Source organism: Vidua chalybeata, chromosome 8 (assembly GCF_026979565.1).
Source record: "Vidua chalybeata isolate OUT-0048 chromosome 8, bVidCha1 merged haplotype, whole genome shotgun sequence".
Lineage (NCBI taxonomy): Eukaryota > Metazoa > Chordata > Aves > Passeriformes > Viduidae > Vidua > Vidua chalybeata.
This window is the reverse complement of record NC_071537.1, coordinates 10,164,745-10,177,094: the sequence shown is the minus strand read 5'-3', so window position 1 is coordinate 10,177,094 and position 12,350 is coordinate 10,164,745. Positions and strand designations below refer to the sequence as shown.

The 12,350-nt window shown below is 40.8% G+C and overlaps 1 long non-coding RNA gene across 2 annotated transcripts; it reads left to right on the top strand.

Annotated features, from left to right (window-relative positions):
• The first annotated feature begins 56 nt into the window (after positions 1–56).
• Positions 57–11,319, top strand: LOC128791783 (uncharacterized). 2 transcript variants are annotated; one of them, XR_008432140.1, is made up of 3 exons: positions 57–336; positions 995–1,149; positions 9,005–11,319. It is a non-coding gene; the product is annotated as an uncharacterized LOC128791783 (long non-coding RNA). The 2 variants fall into 2 exon arrangements; XR_008432141.1 differs by having other exon boundaries at positions 57–1,149; positions 9,005–9,215; positions 9,661–11,319.
• Positions 11,320–12,350: the final 1,031 nt, after the last annotated feature.

Below are 12,350 nucleotides of genomic sequence, written 5' to 3'. Positions count from 1 at the left end.
GAGCGCGTCACGCGGCTCGCGGGTCACGTGGCCTGCCGCCCCGCCCGCAGCCCCGCGAGGGGGGGGCGGGGCCGCGGCTGAGGGGCGGGCGGCAGGCCGGGAATTTAAAGTTCCTGAATTTAAAGTTCCTTCTTTAGCGCTCCGTGACCCTCGGCTCCAGAGCGAGGGCACATTTGTGCTGTCGGAATACGTGCTGCTGCACGGGACCAGGGGTCCCTGACCCTGCCTGGACCCAGGGGCTTTGCTCCTGATAATATCAAGTTCAGCAACACCCTCTGGCTACTTACGTGATCATTACAACCACGCAAAACTTACTACCAAGCAGCTTAGAAGAGAGTAAGTTTCAGTATTCGTCCTGCAACAGGAGAGGAAACTGAGAAGAAAAGCTCAGTGGCTCCTTCAAGCCTTTCACAGGAAAAAAAATATATATTTCTGGTGGAAAGCCAGTGATTAATTTGGCTGTGAGCCAGGCAAGTTAAGCAGATGCCCAAAAATTTTCTTCATATTAGCAGGAGGATCAGTGTCTCCTGCAAACATCCTGTCCCTCATGGTTACAGGCACATGGTACTGCCCAGGAAGCTGACTTCACTCATTGGATTTGTTAATGTATTATGAAGAAAATATATCTACTGTGTTCTATGACACTTGGTGTATATCCTCCGAGAATATCCTGACCCGGAATGAAACACATTTCTGTATCTTGGTGTATGATTTGATAATTAAAATGCAGAAATTACTGGACACTGTTCAGAGACAATAGTTGAGACCAAGTGTAACAATGAAAATTGCAACATCAACTTTTTGGTGTTTTCATGTTTATGCAATAATAAACTAGAAATAGTTAAGGAAACATTTTCTGATTAGACTTCGCAGACAAACCAGCAACTGTTGAAATACATACAAATTTTTTGATACAGACCAATCCTAATGACTGTGAGCATACCTATCAGTTAGAATAGACATTAGTACAATCAATTTCAACTTCACATTTCAGGACAAGAAATCTGTGCTGTATCTGTAGGATCGAGAGGGACTGAGAAGGCATCCACTGTCCAGCTATCTCCAAAGGCAGCAACAGCAAAAAGGAAAACACTTCTGTGCTTGCATCAGCAGGAGCAAGCATAAAGAGGCATTTTATTTCTGTAAAAGGTTTGCTGAGAGTTAATATTGAAGTCGTTTTATGGTTATGTAGTAGAGCTTGTAATTTATAGTTGAGTATGGAGTTTTATGGGGTCTGCAGACATCTAAACAGAGGCACTAACATTTTAAGATATATATGCTATATGTAGGAAGACAAGCCAGATCTTGAAATAACTGATCTTTAATTCCTACAAATTGAAAATTCTCATTTATTCCATCATTAACACTGGATTTATCTTCACCTAAAAATAGAGACCTTTTTTCCTGTCTTTGACTAGAGAAACTCTTATATACTATTGAGGACAAACAGTGTAAGGAGGACATCTTCCTGCTGTCTTACAGATTACACTTTTTTTAAAGTATGTTTTATAGTTCGTTAAATGTTTGCTGCTTGGACGGATATGCACATAGTAGCACATTATAGCAGTATATATAGCTTAGCAACAGGGGAAAAAAAAAGGCAACTTAATTGCCTTTTACCAAAGACAAGCTCTGTTGCCATTAGCACTGGGGCTTTCAGCTGTGATTCCCAGTGGAAGCTGTCCGGCTGCCCTGGCTGCACTTGCGGAACAACGAGGTGAAGTTGATGTAAGCGGAGCCTCTGTGGCCGCGCTGGCGCCGCGGGGCAGCGGGGAGCGGCGGTAGCCGGGAATGGCACAGCTGGGTGGGAAGGTGAGCTTTGCAGTACCGGGCATAGCTGGGCATGCCTTGGAAGGAAGGGGCTGCCCGCCTACCTTCAAGGCAAACCGAGGCGCCGGAGCGTCCCGCAGCTCTGCTTGGCTTGTCCAGGAGGTGGTAGTGGCGCTGCGCAAGACGCCAGCCGTGTTTCACTGGCTACTTGGGAAACGACTCGGCTACAGGTCCACAATTCTGCCTCTTTTTTAGAGTCTGCTGCGTGATTTTCATGGCTAGATAATGGGAACATATATAGGAAGTTGTTTTTGAGGGTAACTGGGACTATGCAGTCTTTTGAAACGTGGATGTGCTTTGGTAAATAAGTACACTGAAATCCACAGCATTCTGCATTCCTAAACCTCAAATCTTGAAGCACTAAAGGATCGGAAATCTAAATGCTGAGCAGCAACCGATGTTGTTAAGATGTTATTATGTCAAAATTATTTAATATCCTGCTTTTCAGCTCTGTATGGGTCTGTTGTTCTGCTCAGCACAGAGACCTAGCCACTAGCCAAAAATTGGCTTCTACAAACAAACTGGTGTGTCCTCATGACAGAAATTGCAACCCAAGCCTAGGCCAGAATGGAGACACTGGATCTTTTTAGGCTTTTCTGGTAGGCTGCCTGCATGGCAGGCATTGCCCTGTCAGTGGGGCAGTATGTCATCTTCAAAGTTATTGGTATATTAATTTGGATTTTAAAAATATTGTATTAATATTTCATTTTTTAGGGTTATTTTCCTGAAGATGCAGGGTTTTTTTGTTCAGTTGTCCTGTGCCTCTGAGAAAAATTTGTTTTATTTTGGGGGAGGGGGTTACCATTTGTCATTATAAGCAGAACTGTCAACTTTGTCCATAGCTGCAATTATGCAATATTTCCCATTATGAGGCATTTTGTTGTTGTTGTTTCTTCTGCAAAAATTATTTCTACTGCTTGATTTTGGTTTTTTCCCCTGCACTGGCTGTTTGAGTCTGGCTAAACTTAGTAGTTCAGCAGTTTGGCTCTTATAAAACCAAGTTATAGAAAGAAATTCTGATTTCCCAGACGCTTGATTAAAATACACACTTGCACTGTTGAGAGGTTCAAGTGCCTCTATGCTTTAAAGTGTGGGCTGAACATTTCTCAGGGAAGTTTTGTGCGTTTTAAATCTCCATTTTTTTGCCATTTTACTCTCCTGAAATTTGGCGTCATAGTCAGATTTTTCAATGCTTGCTTACACAGAAGTTTGTGTGGAAGGGAAGTCGGGTAGTGTGTGCATCCCTGAAGATAATTTGACTCTTTGCAGCCCAGGTAATCAGTACAAATTGTGGTTCTAAGCAAAGAAACTGAGAGTTCAAACATGTTCTGTCCTCTGAATTACTGCAGAAATTATTCCCATTGGTGAAAAAGGCACAGTGACTAAAACTGAGGAGGAAAAGTGAATCAGAACTCGATGAAGAATAAGATCCAGGGTGAGGCAGAATGGGGATAAGAAGAAAATACCAGAATTAGGAAGAATGGACTGAAAATTTGCATTCTTTATGATGTCATCCACTTCCAGAGGGATTTGAGGCTCTTGGATTTCCATTCTCTTGCAACTGACAGCTTGTGGGAATGCAGCTTACGTGGGAAATGACAACCTGCCAGTGTGATTGTTTACTGGTACAAGCAGCAGGTCCATGTGCTGGGTCTTGATCCGGCCTACACAACACAGACTGTCAGATGGGATTTGCAGCTTTGTGTGAGCCTTCAGTTGGGAGCAATATTCCAAGTCTTTCTCTGAGGCAGTCTGCCATCTGCGTCAGGGAGGGTCAGGCCTGGGCACTGCAGGAGAAGGCAGCTGGACATGCTGGTTCTGCATCTTGGAGTGCCAGGAATTGTCTTCCTGAGACTCCTTATGTACAGAAGGTGTTTGAGTGGCAGGAATGCTGAGAAAATAAGGGAAGTTTGGAAAGTAGGGAGCAAGGGCAGAGGGTAGAGGAGCCTGGGAGGATTAGGAGAAGAGCTGAAGCAGCAAGCCAGTGTGGGAGGTTTGGGAAGCAGGAACTTGAGGTTAATATGGGAACAGCGTGGGGGTATTTTGGTTTGTGTGTGGGGCGGGACCTGGGAAGTAAGGAACAAGATGGACTGCTGTGATGGATTGTGGGGCTGCTGCGGGGGAGAGGAGACCCAAGTCCTGCACAGTGAGGGCAGACAAACAGGAGGGTACTGTATGCACAGGGAGAGGGCAGCTTGTAATGAGCACATGAAAGGAGAGGGAAGGGGATATGAGGTGCAGCTGACAGCAGTGATGACTGTGTGTGTTTTCCCCAGGACAGGGTTGCTGCCAGCTGTGTGCTGCACACTGACTGGGGTTTGTGGCAGCTGGTCAGCAGCCGCCCACCACGAGCTGTGTGGCCTCTGGGTGCTGCTGAGCTGCTCTGCTGTGGCCCACAGCTGCAGCTCCATGCCAGCAGTCAGTCCTTGGTGGTCCACCCCCACGGGAGCTGCACAGGCCTGGTCTGAGCACTGTTCAGAACACAGGATTTACAGTAACCAAGAGTGTGCAGTTAAAAATAGGCAGTTGTTTGTGGGTTCTGCATTGCTGTTTGCTGAATTTTAAAAGAAAGTGTGCTGAAAGAAGAGGAAGAGAGCCTTGCAAGAAGGCTACTGAATAGCCCTGTAAAGAACTGGGTTTATTCTCCTGTGTAGGAGTATCTACACATAGTGAGTGATGTAGATCTGTGTATGGAATAAAAGCTCAGAGTGTAATTTAGAGCTGATTGCCCCTTGGGACTTGTAGATGAGAACTGACCACAAAAGCTCTGATTCATCTGGAGGTAACTTTGCTACCACAGAGGCATGGTTAGATTGTGTTTAGGAACTGTCATACATTCCTAGGTTTTGAAAGTTCATAGCATCTTGGCTTGGAAGAGCTGCCACGCCTGATCAGTGTTACTAAGGCAATATAAGTAGCTTTGGGGACAGTCAAAAATAGGAAGAGATTTGAAACAGTGTTACTTATTTATAAAGAGGGTTTTGATTATTTTCTGCCTCTTCTGAAGTTAACATCAACATTTTAATTAGTCATGTGGATACCTTTGGACCTCTGTACTTCTTGTTTATTTGCCCTCCTTTAGAACAAGGGGTAATACAGATACCTTATGTTGTAGAAATGAACAATTAAAAAATGCTGCCACATCGTACTGATGAATACCAAATGAAATCCAGTGAGAAAATGAAGAATTCTCTTTCTAAAATAGAATTCAAGGAGTCCATGGCAAATAGTAAGATCTACTGATGCAGAAACAGATTGTGATTAGCTGGCATCAGAGCAGTGTCAAGAACTATTGTAGTCTGGCTTTGTCATGCCATATTGGACTTCCATGCTGTGAACCTAGAAGTTGCCAGCAGTTAACATTTTTGTTTCTGAACTATGATAAATTTATTTTTGCTAACTGTAGTGTACATGAACTTTTAAAAAGGTTAACTATGCCATAGTAGCTGTAGAATTCACATGCACTGATGTAATATAAACAACATGTACAATTTACATAAAATGCAAAATATGTGCATCACTGTTCCAAACTTTTCCATCCTTCATTCTACTGACACTTTCAGACACATTTTCCTGAAGTGAGAGAATTTCTGGAGTGTGCACATAGCGATGAGAGATGACATTCACCCATCCTATTGCATGAACAAACTTGTTAAACATTCCTTCTACATCATGTTAGTCAGTACTTGAGCAGCAAGACTGCTTTCATGTGGTTTAGCATCCTGTTCCTGGTAATAAGAGTTTTTTGGTAATCAAAGAGTGTTGTCTTACATCCTACAGCTGATCTAACACTTAGAGAAACTGGAAATCCTTCTAAAGATATTTCCTTTGAAAATGAAACTGAAATTTCTGTCTCTTACAGAAATTGTCTTGCATGTCATTACAGCCATTTACAAATTAAGTCAGATTGGATCCTTGGCCTGCAAATGGCATTTTGTAGAGGCTGCTGATAAAAGAAGAGTGTATCAGATGGGCATTTAGAACTATTTTTATCAATGTTCCTACTTATATGTCATTTGAAAGAACAAATAGTGGAGCTACTGGTGGATATTTCTTTAAATGCTAAACTTAATAAGAACATATTGTGGTATCCATCTTAATGGGAAACCAAGATAACAGGGTATAGTAAGATATACGCAATTTAGAGATATAACAAGGATTCTCGTTCACACAGAGATGTCAACACCATGTTTGGGCTCTGGGATAATTTTTACTCATTGTACATTGGCTAAAAATATATTGGAAGGGTTTGGTTGGAATTTTTTTTTCCCAAGTTTCATCCTGCACTGCCTAAGTGCAGTTCTGTTTACATCTTTTAGTTACGAAGAGGAAAAGGTGCAGTTAATATGTTGTGCTGTTTCATACACTGGAATGAGAATTGCCATGAGGATTTTGATTGCTTGTGCTATGCTTCCTATGTGAGAAAGTTTCAGTTCTTCGGTGTAGTTATCGATCTGAAGTATTTCCAAGTTTTAGATCTGCAGGAGCACTTAGCTTAGTACTTTGTTGATTCAGGGATAGACGATAGATCCTGATTAAGTCCCCTGCAATTATGGGGATGTTTTTCCTCATCTTGGTCAATCCTCTTCACATAATTTGGTGAGAGGGTGCAATATGCCATTCAATGGAATTTGAGCCTGTACTGGTACCAGCAGAGAGAACTTAAACAAAAAAGCAAATAATGTCCATGGGAACAAGGTGACTTTTTTGTCAGTGACCATTATAATAGGTATGACTTTATATTATTGCACTGTCTTTTGAATGAGGCAACGTACCTGTAGTATGAATTATTGAGATGCATATGCTTTGCTCTGAGTTTTTCATTTCATACACAGTCAGGAATGTACTGAACTATTTCAGGAGGGGTGCAGGCAAGACCATGTGTAGACAAATACCTGTTCTTCTTGTGTTTGGAAGGAGAATTTGATCTTTTTTAGTAGTTTTTACTCGAGTATGAGAAGTCAGAGTGTTTTACAGCATACATGAGGATGGACAGCTAACCAGCTAAAGTGAAACAGAAAAGTTCTCAGTTTGAAGGCTTGGTGGGTTTTCAGGTTTGGGGGTTTTTTTAAGCGTTGGTTTCAAAATTGCCAAGGGATTTCCCAGTCAGGCATATAAACATGAAAACCTAAATATAGATCCAAACTGCTGAAATGAGTGCTGATCCATAGATTTTATCTAGAGACAGATGACTTATGTATCTGACTTTTTTCCCCTTTTCTATCTTTCCTCCCACACCTGATGAAACTATTTAGATTTGAAATGTTGGAAGGCCACATACCTGAAGCAGCAGTGGGCTTGTTTAAACACCATTTTCCGGTATTAGTTTTATAGATCCAAGATGACTAATAAGGAAGTTTCTTCATTCAGTATTCATGGATGACCAATTTTTGCTAGCACGAGGAACAAAGCTGGTATGAGAAGGTCATGTTGCCCAGGGAGCAATTCAAATCTCCAGAGTGAGTCATGATACTGGTATCTTAAAACACAGAGAGAAAACATGATGCAAAACTCAAACAGGGCTTTTTTCTTCTGCCTTTTCAATTTTTTGGGATATTTTCTGGCAGGCTTATTTCACTAGCACTCCTGGTATTAGTATTCCTAGATTTAGGGCATTTATTTGGGGTCTCCACCTCCCTTTCATTGTAATAGAATGAAGACAGTAGCTGCCTGGTAAATCAGAATGGTGACCATAAGAAATACTATTGGCATAAATCTAGATGAGTTTTCCTAGTACATTTCTCTTTTTTTTGGTTACGTTGGTCATTTGAATATTCATTGCAGCAGTGGAGAAGGTAGAGGTGTTTCCTTTGGCAGGCACAACACAGCACAATTACCATATCAAATTTTTGCATATCCTAAAATCATACTGATAATGTTAGTGGTCTAAAGGCAGTAAATGCACCCCTAGATGTGATGTACCTCAGCAGGTCTGTTCTGTATCGGAGACTCCTCTCCAGCAGAGTTGCTGTGTACATGAACCACAGTTAGCTCCACACTCTCTCCCAGGATCACTGCTGAAGTCAGAGGGGCAGGATATTTGCAGTTGGCAAAGCTTTTAGTGGCATCTTCAATTAAGTCAGTGGATCTCTCCTAATTCCATTTCCCACTGCACTAAAAACTCCCTACCAGTAGATGATGATGCTTTTCAAACCATGAAACCATATTAAAAGTTTAATCTGGATAAAATGTAAAATAACATAATCCAAGTTCAATAAAATCTAGGCTTGGTTTCAGACTAATGTAAAACAAGGCAAAATTAGGTTGTGATATAATTTTAAGGCTAACCTTGAGGGAGATCTTGTCAGGAACTCTGGTGCAAACAGGTTGAAGTATTAGATCAGCTATGTTAATACTTTTTTTTTTTTTCAGTGAAACCACTTGGGAAATAATCTTCCTTCTCTTTGGGGCGTCTGTATAGATCTGAGTAGGGAAACATTATTGGTTTTGAAACTTTAAATCACTGTGGACTAGTCCTGTCATCAATTGTATTAATAATACAAGTAATTTTAGTACGGAGTGTTTGGTAGATATTGATTCACTTCTTTTTCAGAACTCGTCAAGATTTCAGACAATATATTTACATTTACAGGGTATTAAAGAACTCTCTGTCAAGGCCCAAAGAAGCTTCTACAAAAATGTATTGATTTAAGAAATTTTTGAAAAGTTCCAATTTGTTTATTGGAGAAATTGTTGGAAGCAAAAAGGAAAATTTTGTTGTAAGTAGATGTCAGTCTCCTTAGCACAGAAACAGGAAGAGAAGAAGAAGAATACAGAATAATAGAAGGAAGGAAACTAAGCGTGGTTTAACCTACAGGTGAAAGTTAACAATTTGTGTTCTGCTGCAGGAAGAAATGCAAAATTGAGCCAATGTTTAGCACATACCAAATGGTCATGCTAAACTAGATAAAATGTATATTCACCTCAAAAGAAACAGAGCTGTCCCATGGAGCTGTTTATTTTCATTAGACAAATGACAATGACCTCTATATTTGTCTTCAAAGCTATAAACAATGCAAGCCAGCATGGAGCAGCTTCACTGTGGTTTGCTTTTGTGTAAAAATATATTGTAAGTTTATTTAGGCGCTAATTCTGTAATAACATAGCCTTTAAGTGCAATTTAAATAATTTTTACTTTACAATTCTCTTTTTTTTACAATGTTTTTTCATTAAGATACACTTTTACTTTAAGAAACTTCAAGTGTGTCTGTAGTTCACTTGGCTGGGGACAAGTCTCTGAGATGCAGCAAGATGTACACATCAACTGGGCAGAATGTGAACAGCCTGTTTGGAAAGCAGCATCATTCACACAGGTAGCATGAAGATGTGGGCACCAGTGCAAGGACTCTCCATGTCTAAATTCAACATTTGTGTAAAAACTGGAGGTAAGATGCAGAAACACATCTATCTTAGGGTTCAAAGGGTGGTTACACTCTTTAGCCATTTAGGAATCCAGAATTTCAAGTTTCATACAGTTGCTCAAATGGGCAGGTTTGATCTTCCTTTTGCTTGATCTGAGCCTCTCAAAACGGAGGACGTGCAGCCAACTTGTGCTTGCACCCACATTCAGACTCTGCTCAAGCTTGTGAGGAAAGGTAACAGAGACTCCCCGTATTTGTTTGGTGATCCAATGAAGGCAGTTATTTACAGCTCTCATGGAAGAGCCAGGCTTTGCTAGGTCAGATCCTTCAGGCAGAGAATTTTTAGGGAGCACATGGAGAGGGTGACTTGGAACCTGGATGTCTGAGATGTTGGTATGGGTTTTATTCTGCCAGGGATTTGCAATTAAACCCTGGGCTAAGTTATTTACCTCTTGTCCTTGCTCCCCAGGTGCAGAGTGGGAGCACAATGGGTACCAGCTCACAGGCACAGAAGCACTGCCAGTTGCTCGGGCTTCTCTGCTGGAGCATGTAATGAAAGGAGTGTGCTGGGTCGCTCAGCTAAGTCATTTAGTTTACCCATTGTTGCCTAAAATAACGTCAAGTGCGTGTGACGCATGCTCTGCTCTGCTGAGGCCCACAGAACATATGTTGATGTACGGGCTGGGAGCCCTCCGTTCCTCTTCCCCACCCGGCCGGCAGACATCGCCTTCCCCTGTGCGTGCTGGCACTCTGGCCCTCGTCTTCGAGGGTGTGGTGACGTGGAGGCGATGACAGAGCCAAGGCTTCTGAAGCACACATCTTCAGAGAGCTGCTGCTCACAGGAGAAATTAATATACATCAGGTAAATCTGTGGCTGTAAATGAAACCTTGGGACACTTCCTCAGACGTGACTAATCCTGTGCGCACTGTGACTCAGCTGGTGAAGCATATATCAGGAGAGCTCCCAGAGCACTCAGCTATAAGCCTGTAAATAAAAATACCTTGTTTTCTTGTAGGAAACAGAATCATTGAACCTGATTTCATCGTCTGTTTCTTACTCCTTCAAAAATAAGCCACCCAAATGTTTACAGCCATGCAAGAGAGGAAACATCATTGATAGTAAACACACTGCCTTAAATTCACATGTGTTTGGCTCCTGATTTCTGAGTTCAAAATCTTAAAGCTCTGGAACCTGACTGACTCCAAATTATTTTGTGAAAACGTACTTTTGGTCCTGTTTGTGGTTTAGGAGCTGCATGGTGATAAAACCAGATGTAATTCATCAAGTTTGTAGTATCGGTAACCTGTGTATGTTGGCTGAAGTTAGTTAGAAGAGACTGTGAAACTCACAGGTTTTTTTTGAGGGACTTGGAAAAAGAACTTAGAGTAAGTATATTATTCATAGTTTGGTTACCCCACAAAAAAAAAAAAAACAAAAAAACAAAAAACAAAAAAACAAACAAACAAACAAAAAAAAACCCTGCTAAATTCTAGGTTGAATCCAAACTTGACATCTGATTTATCACAAATTCCTGCAAAGCTGTTAGGCTTATTATACTTTCTCGTATTTCATTGTGGTTTTGTTGACTTTTTGGCTAAGTTAACCCTTAAATCATAAGTGCAAATTTTCTTTCTCATTTTAGCTCAGTTGTAGCATTTACTGTTATTTAAGCCTGCATATTGAACTTTGGAGTTGTTTTGTTGTTTATAAACTGCACCTGCCCCAAGATCTTTGTGCACAAAATGTAGCAACTTCTGCTCCAGATAAATGTACTGGGAGTATTGCTGTTGGTGCAGCAGCTCTGATTGTAATAAGAATGGTTTTTTAACAACTCTTAAAACCCTAAAGTATGGCATTGTCACCTCTCATGTCAATTAATACTGCCAAACATGTTTTCTATATTACTTTGTATTCTACTGGAGTCCAGCATAATTTTTGCTTACTCATTCTTTCATGACAAACTTTTCTTCTTTAAATACAATCAATGTCTTCAGAAATTGAGCATTTTCAATGTTTTAGATAAATGTTTTGTTTGCTATCATATGGCTGGCTTTGAAGAGTCTGTTTAAGAGAACCTTTAAACCAAATATGTCCCAAATAACCCATTTTCTTGCTGTTTAAAATCAGGAATAGGCAAAAGGCAGCTGAGTACAAAGGTTGTGTTTGATCTTTGAAGGCTGCTATAAAAAAAGTATTTCACATGTTCTGTATTTTTCCTGGTTTTTTAGTTATGGGTAGCATGAGTGGATAGAAACAACTTCATTTTATATGGTGATAAAATTGCTTGCTGTGAAAATGTAATTACTTGAAAATATCTCAGTTGTGCTTCTCAGTTGTACTTCTCACTTTTGTTGGAGACACTGAATCAAGCTATTGGTGTCTCTTCGTTATTTAGACTATTTGTCCTTAGGTCATGTGGATTATTCCAGCTGGAATATGCAGTAGGTAAAATTTTACAGTGGGACCCTTTTGTAAAATGTGAAACAGATGAGAGAATCCCAGCCTGCATCTCAGTGGGCAGGAATTTGTGTGTAAAAACTGCATCAGTTTTGACGGACCACCTTAGATGCAACAAATAGTTCCAGGGCTAAAGCACTGGTAGATTGAGTTATACCAATGCTCTATGTAATCCATAGGTATAATAATATCTTGCCTGAAATCAGCCTAGTTCCGCCTAGCAAAACTACTTAATTTCTTAGACTTGTTCTTGCTGTAGATTTGTGTCATCAGGTAAGTACCCACATGGTACTTGGCATGAGAATATCCTTGCAAATTAGAAATACACCTGCAAATACATTTTAGAGATGCTGAAATATCTCACTGCATGAAGCTGACACGTATTCAATCAATTTAGCATATTTCAAAGCCAAGAAAATGCAATTGAAGGTTCTTTCTTCTTTTTGTGGTGTTTCTGCCAAGGAACCCAGCTGGGTGAGTTTTGGAATATGGCACAGTGACACCTCAGGGTCTGTCTGCAGTGTGCCAGTCACACAGACACCTTGCTTGTCAGTTCTTCCCCCCCTGCCCTCAATAGCAATTGCAGTGTTCACAGCTCCCCACTTTTCAGCTATGGTTCATTACAGGACAGGTAAACTGGCAGATTTAGCTCATAGTAAAATTGCTTTGGATGGTGAAAAGGTCAGTGGATACTTGAAAAT